The following is a 9,911-nucleotide window of genomic DNA, read 5'->3' as shown; positions in this document are numbered from 1 at the left end:
TGGTGATTAGGGGTGAAAGAGGAGTTGGGGTGAGGGGGGTTGGAGAGCAGGGGTGAAAGAGGAGTTGGGGTGAGGGTGGTTGGAGAGTAGGGGTGAAAGAGGAGTTGGGGTGAAGGTGGTTGGAGAGTAGGGGTGAAAGAGGAGTTGGGTGAGTAGGTGGAGAGTAGGGGTGAAAGGAGTTGGGGTGAGGGGGGTTGGAGAGTAGGGGTGAAAGAGGAGTTGGGGTGAGGGGGTTGGGGAGTAGGGGTGAAAGAGGAGTTGGGCTGAGCGGGGTTGGAGAGTAGGGGTGAAAGAGGAGTTGGGGTGAGGGGTTGGAGAGTAGGGGTGAAACAGGAGTTGGGGTGAGGGGGGCTGGAGAGTAGGGTTGAAAGTGGAGTTGGGGTGAGGGGGTTGGAGAGTAGGGGTGAAATAGGAGTTGGGTGAGGGGGGTTGGACAGTAGGGGTGAAAGAGGAGTTGGGGTGAGGGGTTGGAGAGTACGGGTGAAAGAGGAGTTGGGGTGAGGGGGTTGGAGAGTAGGGGTGAAAGAGGAGTTGAGGTGAGGGTGGTTGGAAAGTAGGGGTGAAAGAGGAGTTGGGGTGAGGGGGTTGGAGAGTAGGGGTGAAAGTGGAGTTGGGGTGAGGGGGGTTGGAGAGTAGTGGTGAAAGAGGAGTTCGGGTGAGGGGGGTTGGAGAGTAGGGGTGAAAGAGGAGTTGGGGTGAAGGTGTTGGAAAGCAGGGGTGAAAGAGGAAGTTGGGGTGAGGGGGGTGGAGAGTAGGGGTGAAAGAGGAGTTGGGGGTGAGGTGGGTTGGAGAGTAGGGGTGAAAGCGGAGTTGGGGTGAGGGGTTTGGAGAGTAGGGGTGAAACAGGAGTTGGGGTGAGGGGGTTGGAGAGTAGGGGTGAAAGAGGAGTTGGGGTGAGGGGGGTTGGAGAGTGGGTGAAAGAGGAGTTGGGGTGAGGGGTTGGAGAGTAGGGTGAAAGAGGAGTTGGGGTGAGGGGGTTGGAAAGTAGGGGCGAAAGAGGAGTTGGGGTGAGGGGGTTGGAGAGTAGGGGTGAAAGAGGAGTTGGGGTGAGGGGGTTGGTGATTAGGGGTGAAAGAGGAGTTGGGGTGAGGGGCGTTGGAGAGTAGGGGGTGAAAGAGGAGTTGGGGTGAGGGTGGTTGGAGAGTAGGGGTGAAAGAGGATTTGGGGTGAGGGTGGTTGGAGAGTAGGGGTGAAAGAGGAGTTGGGGTGAGTAGGTTGGAGAGTAGGGGTGAAAGGAGTTGGGGTGAGTGGGGTTGGAGAGTAGGGGTGAAAGAGGAGTTGGGGCGAGGGGGTTGGGGAGTAGGGGTGAAAGAGGAGTTGGGGTGAGCGGGGTTGGAGAGTAGGGGTGAAAGAGGAGTTGGGGTGAGGGGGTTGGAGAGTAGGGGTGAAAGAGGCGTTGGGGTGAGGGGTTGGAGAGTAGGGGTGAAAGAGGAGTTCGGGTGAGGGGGGTTGGAGAGTAGGGGTGAAAGAGGAGTTGGGGTGAGGGGGTTGGAGAGTAGGGGTGAAAGAGGCGTTGGGGTGAGGGGTTGGAGAGTAGGGGTTGAAAGAGGAGTTGTGGTGAGGGGTGTTGGAGAGGAGGGGTGAAAGGGGGAGTTGGAGTGAGGGTGGTTGGAGAGTAGGGGTGAAAGGAGTTGGGGTGAGGGGGGTTGGAGAGTAGGGGTGAAAGAGGAGTTGGGGTGAGGGGGGTTGGAGAGTAGGGGTGAAAGAGGAGTTGGGGTGAGGGGGTTTGGAGAGTAGGGGGTGAAAGAGGAGTTGGGGTGAGGGGTTTGGAGAGAAGGGTGAAAGAGGAGTTGGGGTGAGTGGTTTGGAGAGTAGGGGTGAAAGAGGAGTTGAGGTGAGGGGGTTGGAGACAAGGGGGGGAAAGCGGAGTTGAGGTGAGGGGGGTTGGAGGGTAGGGGTGAAAGAGGAGTTGGGGTGAGGTGGGTTGGAGAGTAGGGGTGAAAGAGGAGTTGGGGTGAGGGGGTGGAGAGTAGGGGTGAAAGAGGAGTTGGGGTGAGGGGTTGGAGAGTGTGGGTGAAAGAGCAGTTGGGGTGAGGGGGGTTGGAGAGTAGGGGTGAAAGAGGAGTTGGGGTGAGGGGAGTTGGAGAGTAGGGGTGAAAAAAGGAGTTGGGGTGAGGGGGGTTGGAGGGTAGGGGTGAAAGAGGAGTTGGGGTGAGGGGGTGCTGGAGAGCAGGGGTGAAAGAGGAGTTGGGGTGAGGGGTTTGGAGAGTAGGGGTGAAAAAGAAGTTGGGTGAGGGGGGTTCGAGAGTAGGGGTGAAAGAGGAGTTGGGGTGAGGGGGGCTTGGAGAGTAGGGGGTGAAAGAGGAGTTGGGGTGAGGGGGGTTGGAGAGTAGGGGTGAAAGAGGAGTTGGGGTGAGGGGGTTGGAGAGTACGGGTGAAAGAGGAGTTGGGGTGAGGGAGGTTGGAGAGTGGGTGTGAAAGAGGAGTTGGGGTGAGGGGGGTTGGAGAATAGGGGTGAAGGAGGAGTTGGGGTGTGAGGGGTTGGAGAGTAGGGGTGAAAGAGGAGTTGGGGTGAGGGGGTTTGGAGAGTAGGGGTGAAAGAGGTGTTGCGGTGAGGGGGTTGGAGAGTATGGGTGAAAGAGGAGTTGCGGTGAGGGGGTTGGAGAGTAGGGGTGAAAGAGGGAGTTGGGGTGAGGGGGGGTTGGAGAGTAGGAGTGAAAGTGGAGTTGGGGTGAGGGGGTTGGAGAGTAGGGGTGAAAGAGGAGTTGGGGTGAGGGAGGTTGGAGAGTAGCGGTGAAAGAGGAGTTGGGGGTGAGGGGTTTGGAGAGCAGGGGTGAAAGAGGAGTTGGGGTGAGGGGGGTGGAGAGTAGGGGTGAAAGAGGAGTTGGGGTGACGGGGGTTGAAGAGTAGGGGTGAAAGAGGAGTTGGGGTGAAGGTGTTGTAGAGCAGGGGTGAAAGAGGAGTTGGGGTGAGGGGGGTGGAGAGTAGGAGTGAAAGAGGAGTTGGGGTGACGGGGGTTGGAGAGTAGGGGAGAAAGAGGAGTTGGGGTGAGGGGGGTTGGAGAGTAGGGGTGAAAGAGGAGTTGGGGTGAGAGGGTTGGAGAGTAGGGGTGAAAGAGGAGTTGGGGTGAGGGGGGTTGGAGAGTTGGGGTGAAAGAGCAGTTGGGGTGAGGGGGGTTGGAGAGTAGGGGTGAAAGAGGAGTTGGGGTGAGGGTGGTTGGAGAGTAGGGGTGAAAGAGGAGTTGGGGTGAGGAGGTTGGAGAGTAGGGGTGAAAGGAGTTGGGTGAGGGGGGTTGGAGAGTAGGGGTGAAAGAGGAGTTGGGGTGAGGGGATTGGAGAGTTGGGTGAAAGAGGAGTTGGGGTGAGCGGGGTTGGAGAGTAGGGCTGAAAGAGGAGTTGGGGGTGAGGGTTTGTAGAGTAGGGGTGAAAGAGGAGTTGAGGTGAGGGGGGTTGGAGAGTAGGGGTTAAAGAGGAGTTGGGGTGAGGGGGTTGGAGAGTAGGGGTGAAATTGGTGTTGGGGTGAAGGGGGTTGGAGAGTAGGGGTGAAAGAGGAGTTGAGGTGAGGGGGGTTGGAGAGTAGGGGTGAAAGAGGAGTTGGGGTGAGGGGGTTGGAGAGTAGGGGTGAAGGAGGAGTTGGGGTGAGGGGGGTTGGAGAGTAGTGGTGAAAGAGGAGTTGGGGTGAAGGGGGTTGGAGAGTAGGGGGTGAAAGAGGAGTTGGGGTGAAGGTGTTGGAGAGTAGGGGTGAAAGAGGAGTTGGGGTGAGGGGGGTTGGAGAGCAGGGGGTGAAAGAGGAGTTGGGGTGAGGGGAGTTGGAGAGTTGGGGTGAAAGAGGAGTTTGTGTGAGGGGGGTTGGAGAGTAGGGGTGAAGGAGGAGTTGGGGTGAGGGGGGTTGGAGAGTAGGGGTGAAAGAGGAGTTGGGGGTGAGGGGACTTGGAGAGTAGGGGTGAAAGAGGAGTTAGGGTGAGGGGGTTGGAGAGTAGGGGTGAAAGAGGAGTGGGGTGAGGGGGGTTGGAGAGTAGGGGTGAAGAGGAGTTGGGGTGAGGGGGGTTGGAGAGTAGGGGAGAAAGAGGAGTTGGGTTGAGGGGGGTTGGAGAGTAGGGGTGAAAGAGGAGTTGGGGTGAGGGGGTTGGAAAGCAGGGGTGAAAGAGGAGTTGGGGTGAAGGGGTTGGAGAGCAGGGGTGAAAGAGGAGTTGGGGTGAGGAGGTTGGAGAGTAGGGGTGAAAGGAGTTGGGGTGAGGGGGGTTGGAGAGTAGGGGTGAAAGAGGAGTTGGGGTGAGGGGATTGGAGAGTAGGGGTGAAAGAGGAGTTGGGGTGAGAGGGGTTGGAGAGTAGGGGTAAAAGAGGAGTTGGGGTGAGGGGTTGGAGAGTAGGGGTGACAGAGGAGTTGGGGTGAGGGGGGTTGGAGAGTCGGGGTGAAAGAGGAGTTGGGGTGAGGGTGGTTGGAGAGTAGGGGTGAAAGAGGAGTTGGGGTGAGGGGGTTGGAGAGTAGGGGTGAAAGAGGAGTTGGGGTGAGGGGGTTGGAGAGTAGGGGGTGAAGGAGGAGTTGGGGTGAGGGGGGTTGGAGAGTAGTGGTGAAAGAGGAGTTGGGGTGAAGGGGGTTGGAGAGTAGGGGTGAAAGAGGAGTTGGGGTGAAGGTGTTGGAGAGTAGGGGTGAAGGAGGAGTTGGGGTGAGGGGGGTTGGAGAGTAGGGGGTGAAAGAGGAGTTGGGGTGAGGGGACTTGGAGAGTAGGGGTGAAGGAGGAGTTGGGGTGAGGGGGTTGGAGAGTAGGGGTGAAAGAGGAGTTGGGGGTGAGGGGAGTTGGAGAGTAGGGGTGAAAGAGGAGTTTGTGTGAGGGGGGTTGGAGAGTAGGGGTGAAAGAGGAGTTGGGGTGAGGGGACTTGGAGAGTAGGGGTGAAGGAGGAGTTGGGGTGAGGGGGTTGGAGAGTAGGGGTGAAAGAGGAGTTGGGGTGAGGGGGTTGGAGAGTAGGGGTGAAGGAGGAGTTGGGGTGAGGGGGTTTGGAGAGTACGGTGTGAAAGAGGAGTTGGGGTGAGGTGGTTTGGAGAGTAGGGTGTGATAGAGGAGTTGGGGTGGAGGGTAGTTGGAGAGCAGTGGTGAAGAGGAGTTGGTGTGAGGAGGTTGGAGAGTAGGGGTGAAAGGAGTTGGGGTGAGGTGGGTTGGAGAGTAGGGGTGAAAGAGGAGTTGTGGTGAGGGGATTGGAGAGTAGGGGTGAAAGAGGAGTTGGGGTGAGAGGGGTTGGAGAGTAGGGTGAAAGAGGAGTTGGGTGAGGGGGTTGGAGAGTAGGGGTGAAAGAGGAGTTGGGGTGAGGGGAGTTGGAGAGTAGGGGTGAAAGAGGAGCTTGGGTGAGGGGGGTTGGAGAGTAGGGGTGAAAGCGGAGTTGGGGTGAGGGGGGTTGGAGAGTAGGGGTGAAAGAGGAGTTGGGGTGAGGGGACTTGGAGAGTAGGGGTGAAAGGGGAGTTTGGGTGAGGGGGGTTGGAGAGTAGGGGTGAAGGAGGAGTTGGGGTGAGGGGGGTTGGAGAGTAGGGGTGAAAGAGGAGTTGGGGTGAGGGGGTGCTGGAGAGCAGGGGTGAAAGAGGAGTTGGGGTGAGGGTTTTGGAGAGTAGGGGTGAAAAAGAAGTTGGGGTGAGGGGGGTTCGAGAGTAGGGGTGAAAGAGGAGTTGGGGTGAGGGGGCTTGGAGAGTAGGGGTGAAAGAGGAGTTTGGGGTGAGGGGGGTTGGAGAGTAGGGATGAAAGAGGAGTTGGGGTGAGGGGGTTGGAGAGTACGGGTGAAAGAGGAGTTGGGGTGAGGGAGGTTGGAGAGTGGGTGTGAAAGAGGAGTTGGGGTGAGGGGTGTTGGAGAATAGGGGTGAAGGAGGAGTTGGGGGTGTGGGGGGTTGGAGAGTAGGGGGTGAAAGAGGAGTTGGGGTGAGGGGGTTTGGAGAGTAGGGTGAAAGAGGTGTTGCGGTGAGGGGGTTGGAGAGTATGGGTGAAAGAGGAGTTGGGGTGAGGGGGTTGGAGAGTTAGGGGTGAAAGAGGAGTTGGGGTGAGGGGGGTTGGAGAGTAGGAGTGAAAGTGGAATTGGGGGTGGGGGTTGGAGAGTAGGGGTGAGAAGAGGAGTTGGGGTGGGGGAGGTTGGAGAGTAGCGGTGAAAGAGGAGTTGGGGTGAGGGGGTTGGAGAGCAGGGGTGAAAGAGGAGTTGTGGGTGAGGGGGGTGGAGAGTAGGGGTGAAAGAGGAGTTGGGGTGACGGGGGTTGAAGAGTAGGGGTGAAAGAGGAGTTGGGGTGAAGGGTTGGAGAGCAGGGGTGAAAGAGGAGTTGGGGTGAGGGGCGTGGAGAGTAGGGGTGAAAGGAGTTGGGGTGAGGGGGGTTGGAGAGTAGGGGTGAAAGAGGAGTTGCGGTGAGGGGATTGGAGAGATGGGGTGAAAGAGGAGTTGGGGTGAGCGGGGTTGGAGAGTAGGGCTGAAAGAGGAGTTGGGGTGAGGGTTTGTGGAGTAGGGGTGAAAGAGGAGTTGAGGTGAGAGGGGTTGGAGAGTAGGGGTTAAAGAGGAGTTGGGGTGAGGGGGTTGGAGAGTAGGGGTGAAATTGGAGTTGGGGTGAAGGGGGTTGGAGAGCCGGGGTGAAAGAGGAGTTGGGGTGAGGGATTGGAGAGTAGGGGTGAAAGAGGAGTTGGGGTGAGGGGGTTGGAGAGTAGGGGGTGAAAGAGGAGTTGGGGGTGAGGGTGGTTGGAGAGTAGGGGTGAAAGAGGAGTTGGGGCGAGGGGGCTGGAGAGTAGGGGTGAAAGTGGAGTTGGGGTGAGGGGGGTTGGAGAGTAGGGGTGAAAGAGGAGTTGGGGGTGAGGGGGTTGGAGAGTAGGGGTGAAAGGAGTTGGGGTGAGGGGGGTTGGAGAGTAGGGGTGAAAGAGGAGTTGGGGTGAAGGGATTGGAGAGTTGGGGTGAAAGAGGAGTTGGGGTGAGCGGGGGTTGGAGAGTAGGGCTGAAAGAGGAGTTGGGGTGAGGGTTTGTAGAGTAGGGGTGAAAGAGGAGTTGAGGTGAGGGGGGTTGGAGAGTAGGGTTAAAGAGGAGTTGGGGTGAGGGGGTTGGAGAGTAGGGGTGAAATTGGAGTTGGGGTGAAGGGGGTTGGAGAGCCGGGGTGAAAGAGGAGTTGGGGTGAGGGGTTGGAGAGTAGGGGTGAAAGAGGAGTTGGGGTGAGGGGGTTGGAGAGTAGGGGTGAAAGAGGAGTTGGGGTGAGGGTGGTTGGAGAGTAGGGGTGAAAGAGGAGTTGGGGCGAGGGGGCTGGAGAGTAGGGGTGAAAGTGGAGTTGGGGTGAGGGGGGGTTGGAGAGTAGGGGTGAAAGAGGAGTTGGGGGTGAGGGGGTTGGAGAGTAGGGGTGAAGGAGGAGTTGGGGTGAGGGGGGTTGGAGATTAGTGGTGAAAGAGGAGTTGGGGTGAAGGGGGTTGGAGAGTAGGGGTGAAAGAGGAGTTGGGGTGAAGGTGTTGGAGAGTCGAGGTGAAAGAGGAGTTGGGGTGAGGGGGGTTGGAGAGTAGGGGTGAAAGAGGAGTTGGGGTGAGGGGAGTTGGAGAGTAGGGGTGAAAGAGGAGTTTGTGTGAGGGGGGTTGGAGAGTAGGGTGAAGGAGGAGTTGGGGTGAGGGGGGTTGGAGAGTAGGGGTGAAGAGGAGTTGGGTGAGGGGACTTGGAGAGTAGGGGTGAAAGAGGAGTTTGGGTGAGGGGGTTGGAGGTAGGGTGAAGAGGAGTTGGGTGAGGGAGTTAGAGAGTAGGAGTGAAAGAGGAGCTGGGTGAGGGGGTGGAGAGTAGGGGTGAAAGAGGAGTTGGGGTGAGGGTTTGGAGAGTAGGGGTGAAAGAGGAGTTGGGGGTGAGGGGGTTGGAGAGTAGGGGGTGAAAGAGGAGTTGGGGTGAGGGGGTTGGAGAGTAGGGGTGAAGAGGAGTTGGGGTGAGGGGGGTTGGAGAGTAGGGGGAGAAAGAGGAGTTGGGTTGAGGGGGTTGGAAAGTAGGGGTGAAAGAGGAGTTGGGGTGAGGGGGTTGGAGAGTAGGGTGAAAGAGGAGTTGGGGTGAGGGGGTTGGAGAGTATGGGTGAAAGAGGAGTTGGGGGTGAGGGGGTTGGAGAGTAGGGGTGAAAGAGGAGTTGGGGTGAGGGGGTTTTGGAGAGTAGGGGTGAAAGAGGTGTTGCGGTGAGGGAGTTGAAGAGTATGGGTGAAAGAGGAGTTGGGGTGAGGGGGTTGGAGAGTAGGGGTGAAAGAGGAGTTGGGGTGAGGGGGGTGGAGAGTTGGAGTGAAAGTGGAGTTGGGGTGAGGGGTTGGAGATAGGGTGAAGAGGAGTGGGGTGAGGGAGTGGAGAGTAGCGGTGAAAGAGGAGTTGGGGTGAGGGGGTTGGAGTGCAGGGTGAAAGAGGAGTTGGGGTGAGGGGGGTGGAGAGGAGGAGTGAAAGAGGAGTTGGGGTGACGGGGGTTGGAGAGTAGGGGAGAAAGAGGAGTTGGGGTGAGGGGGTTGGAGAGTAGGGGTGAAAGAGGAGTTGGGGTGAGGGGGTTGGAAAGTAGGGTTGAAAGAGGAGTTGGGGTGAGAGGGTTGGAGAGTAGGGGTGAAGAGGTGTGGGGTGAGGGGGGTTGGAGAGTAGGGGTGAAAGAGCATTTGGGGTGAGCGGGGTTGGAGAGTAGGGGTGAAAGAGGAGTTGGGGTGAGGGTGGTTGGAGAGTAGGGGTGAAAGAGGAGTTGGAGGAGTTGGGGTGAGGAGGTTGGAGAGTAGGGGTGAAAGGAGTTGGGGTGAGGGGGGTTGGAGAGTAGGGGTGAAAGAGGAGTTGGGGTGAGGGGATTGGAGAGTTGGGGTGAAGGAGGAGTTGGGGTGAGGGGGGTTGGAGAGTAGGGGTGAAAGAGGAGTTGGGGTGAGGGGGTGCTGGAGAGCAGGGGTGAAAGAGGAGTTGGGGTGAGGGTTTTGGAGAGTAGGGGTGAAAAAGAAGTTGGGGTGAGGGGGGTTCGAGAGTAGGGGTGAAAGAGGAGTTGGGGTGAGGGGGCTTGGAGAGTAGGGGTGAAAGAGGAGTTGGGGTGAGGGGGGTTGGAGAGTAGGGGTGAAAGAGGAGTTGGGGTGAGGGGGTTGGAGAGTACGGGTGAAAGAGGAGTTGGGGTGAGGGAGGTTGGAGAGTGGGTGTGAAAGAGGAGTTGGGGTGAGGGGGGTTGGAGAATAGGGGTGAAGGAGGAGTTGGGGTGTGGGGGTTGGAGAGTAGGGGTGAAAGAGGAGTTGGGGTGAGGGGGTTTGGAGAGTAGGGGTGAAAGAGGTGTTGCGGTGAGGGGGTTGGAGAGTATGGGTGAAAGAGGAGTTGGGGTGAGGGGGTTGGAGAGTAGGGGTGAAAGAGGAGTTGGGGTGAGGGGGGTTGGAGAGTAGGAGTGAAAGTGGAATTGGGGTGAGGGGGTTGGAGAGCAGGGGTGAAAGAGGAGTTGGGGTGGGGGAGGTTGGAGAGTAGCGGTGAAAGAGGAGTTGGGGTGAGGGGGTTGGAGAGCAGGGGTGAAAGAGGAGTTGGGGTGAGGGGGTGGAGAGTAGGGGTGAAAGAGGAGTTGGGGTGACGGGGGTTGAAGAGTAGGGGTGAAAGAGGAGTTGGGGTGAAGGTGTTGGAGAGCAGGGGTGAAAGAGGAGTTGGGGTGAGGGGGGTGGAGAGTAGGGGTGAAAGGAGTTGGGGTGAGGGGGGTTGGAGAGTAGGGGTGAAAGAGGAGTTGGGGTGAGGGGATTGGAGAGATGGGGTGAAAGAGGAGTTGGGGTGAGCGGGGTTGGAGAGTAGGCTGAAAGAGGAGTTGGGGTGAGGGTTTGTGGAGTAGGGGTGAAAGAGGAGTTGAGGTGAGGGGGGTTGGAGAGTAGGGGTTAAAGAGGAGTTGGGGTGAGGGGGTTGGAGAGTAGGGGTGAAATTGGAGTTGGGGTGAAGGGGGTTGGAGAGCCGGGGTGAAAGAGGAGTTGGGGTGAGGGGTTGGAGAGTAGGGGTGAAAGAGGAGTTGGGGTGAGGGGGTTGGAGAGTAGGGGT

Source organism: Somniosus microcephalus, chromosome 4 (genome assembly GCF_052327205.1).
Source record: "Somniosus microcephalus isolate GS21.2 chromosome 4, FLI_Smic_1.0, whole genome shotgun sequence".
In the NCBI taxonomy this organism is placed as follows: domain Eukaryota; kingdom Metazoa; phylum Chordata; class Chondrichthyes; order Squaliformes; family Somniosidae; genus Somniosus; species Somniosus microcephalus.
This window is presented reverse-complemented; position numbering follows the sequence as displayed.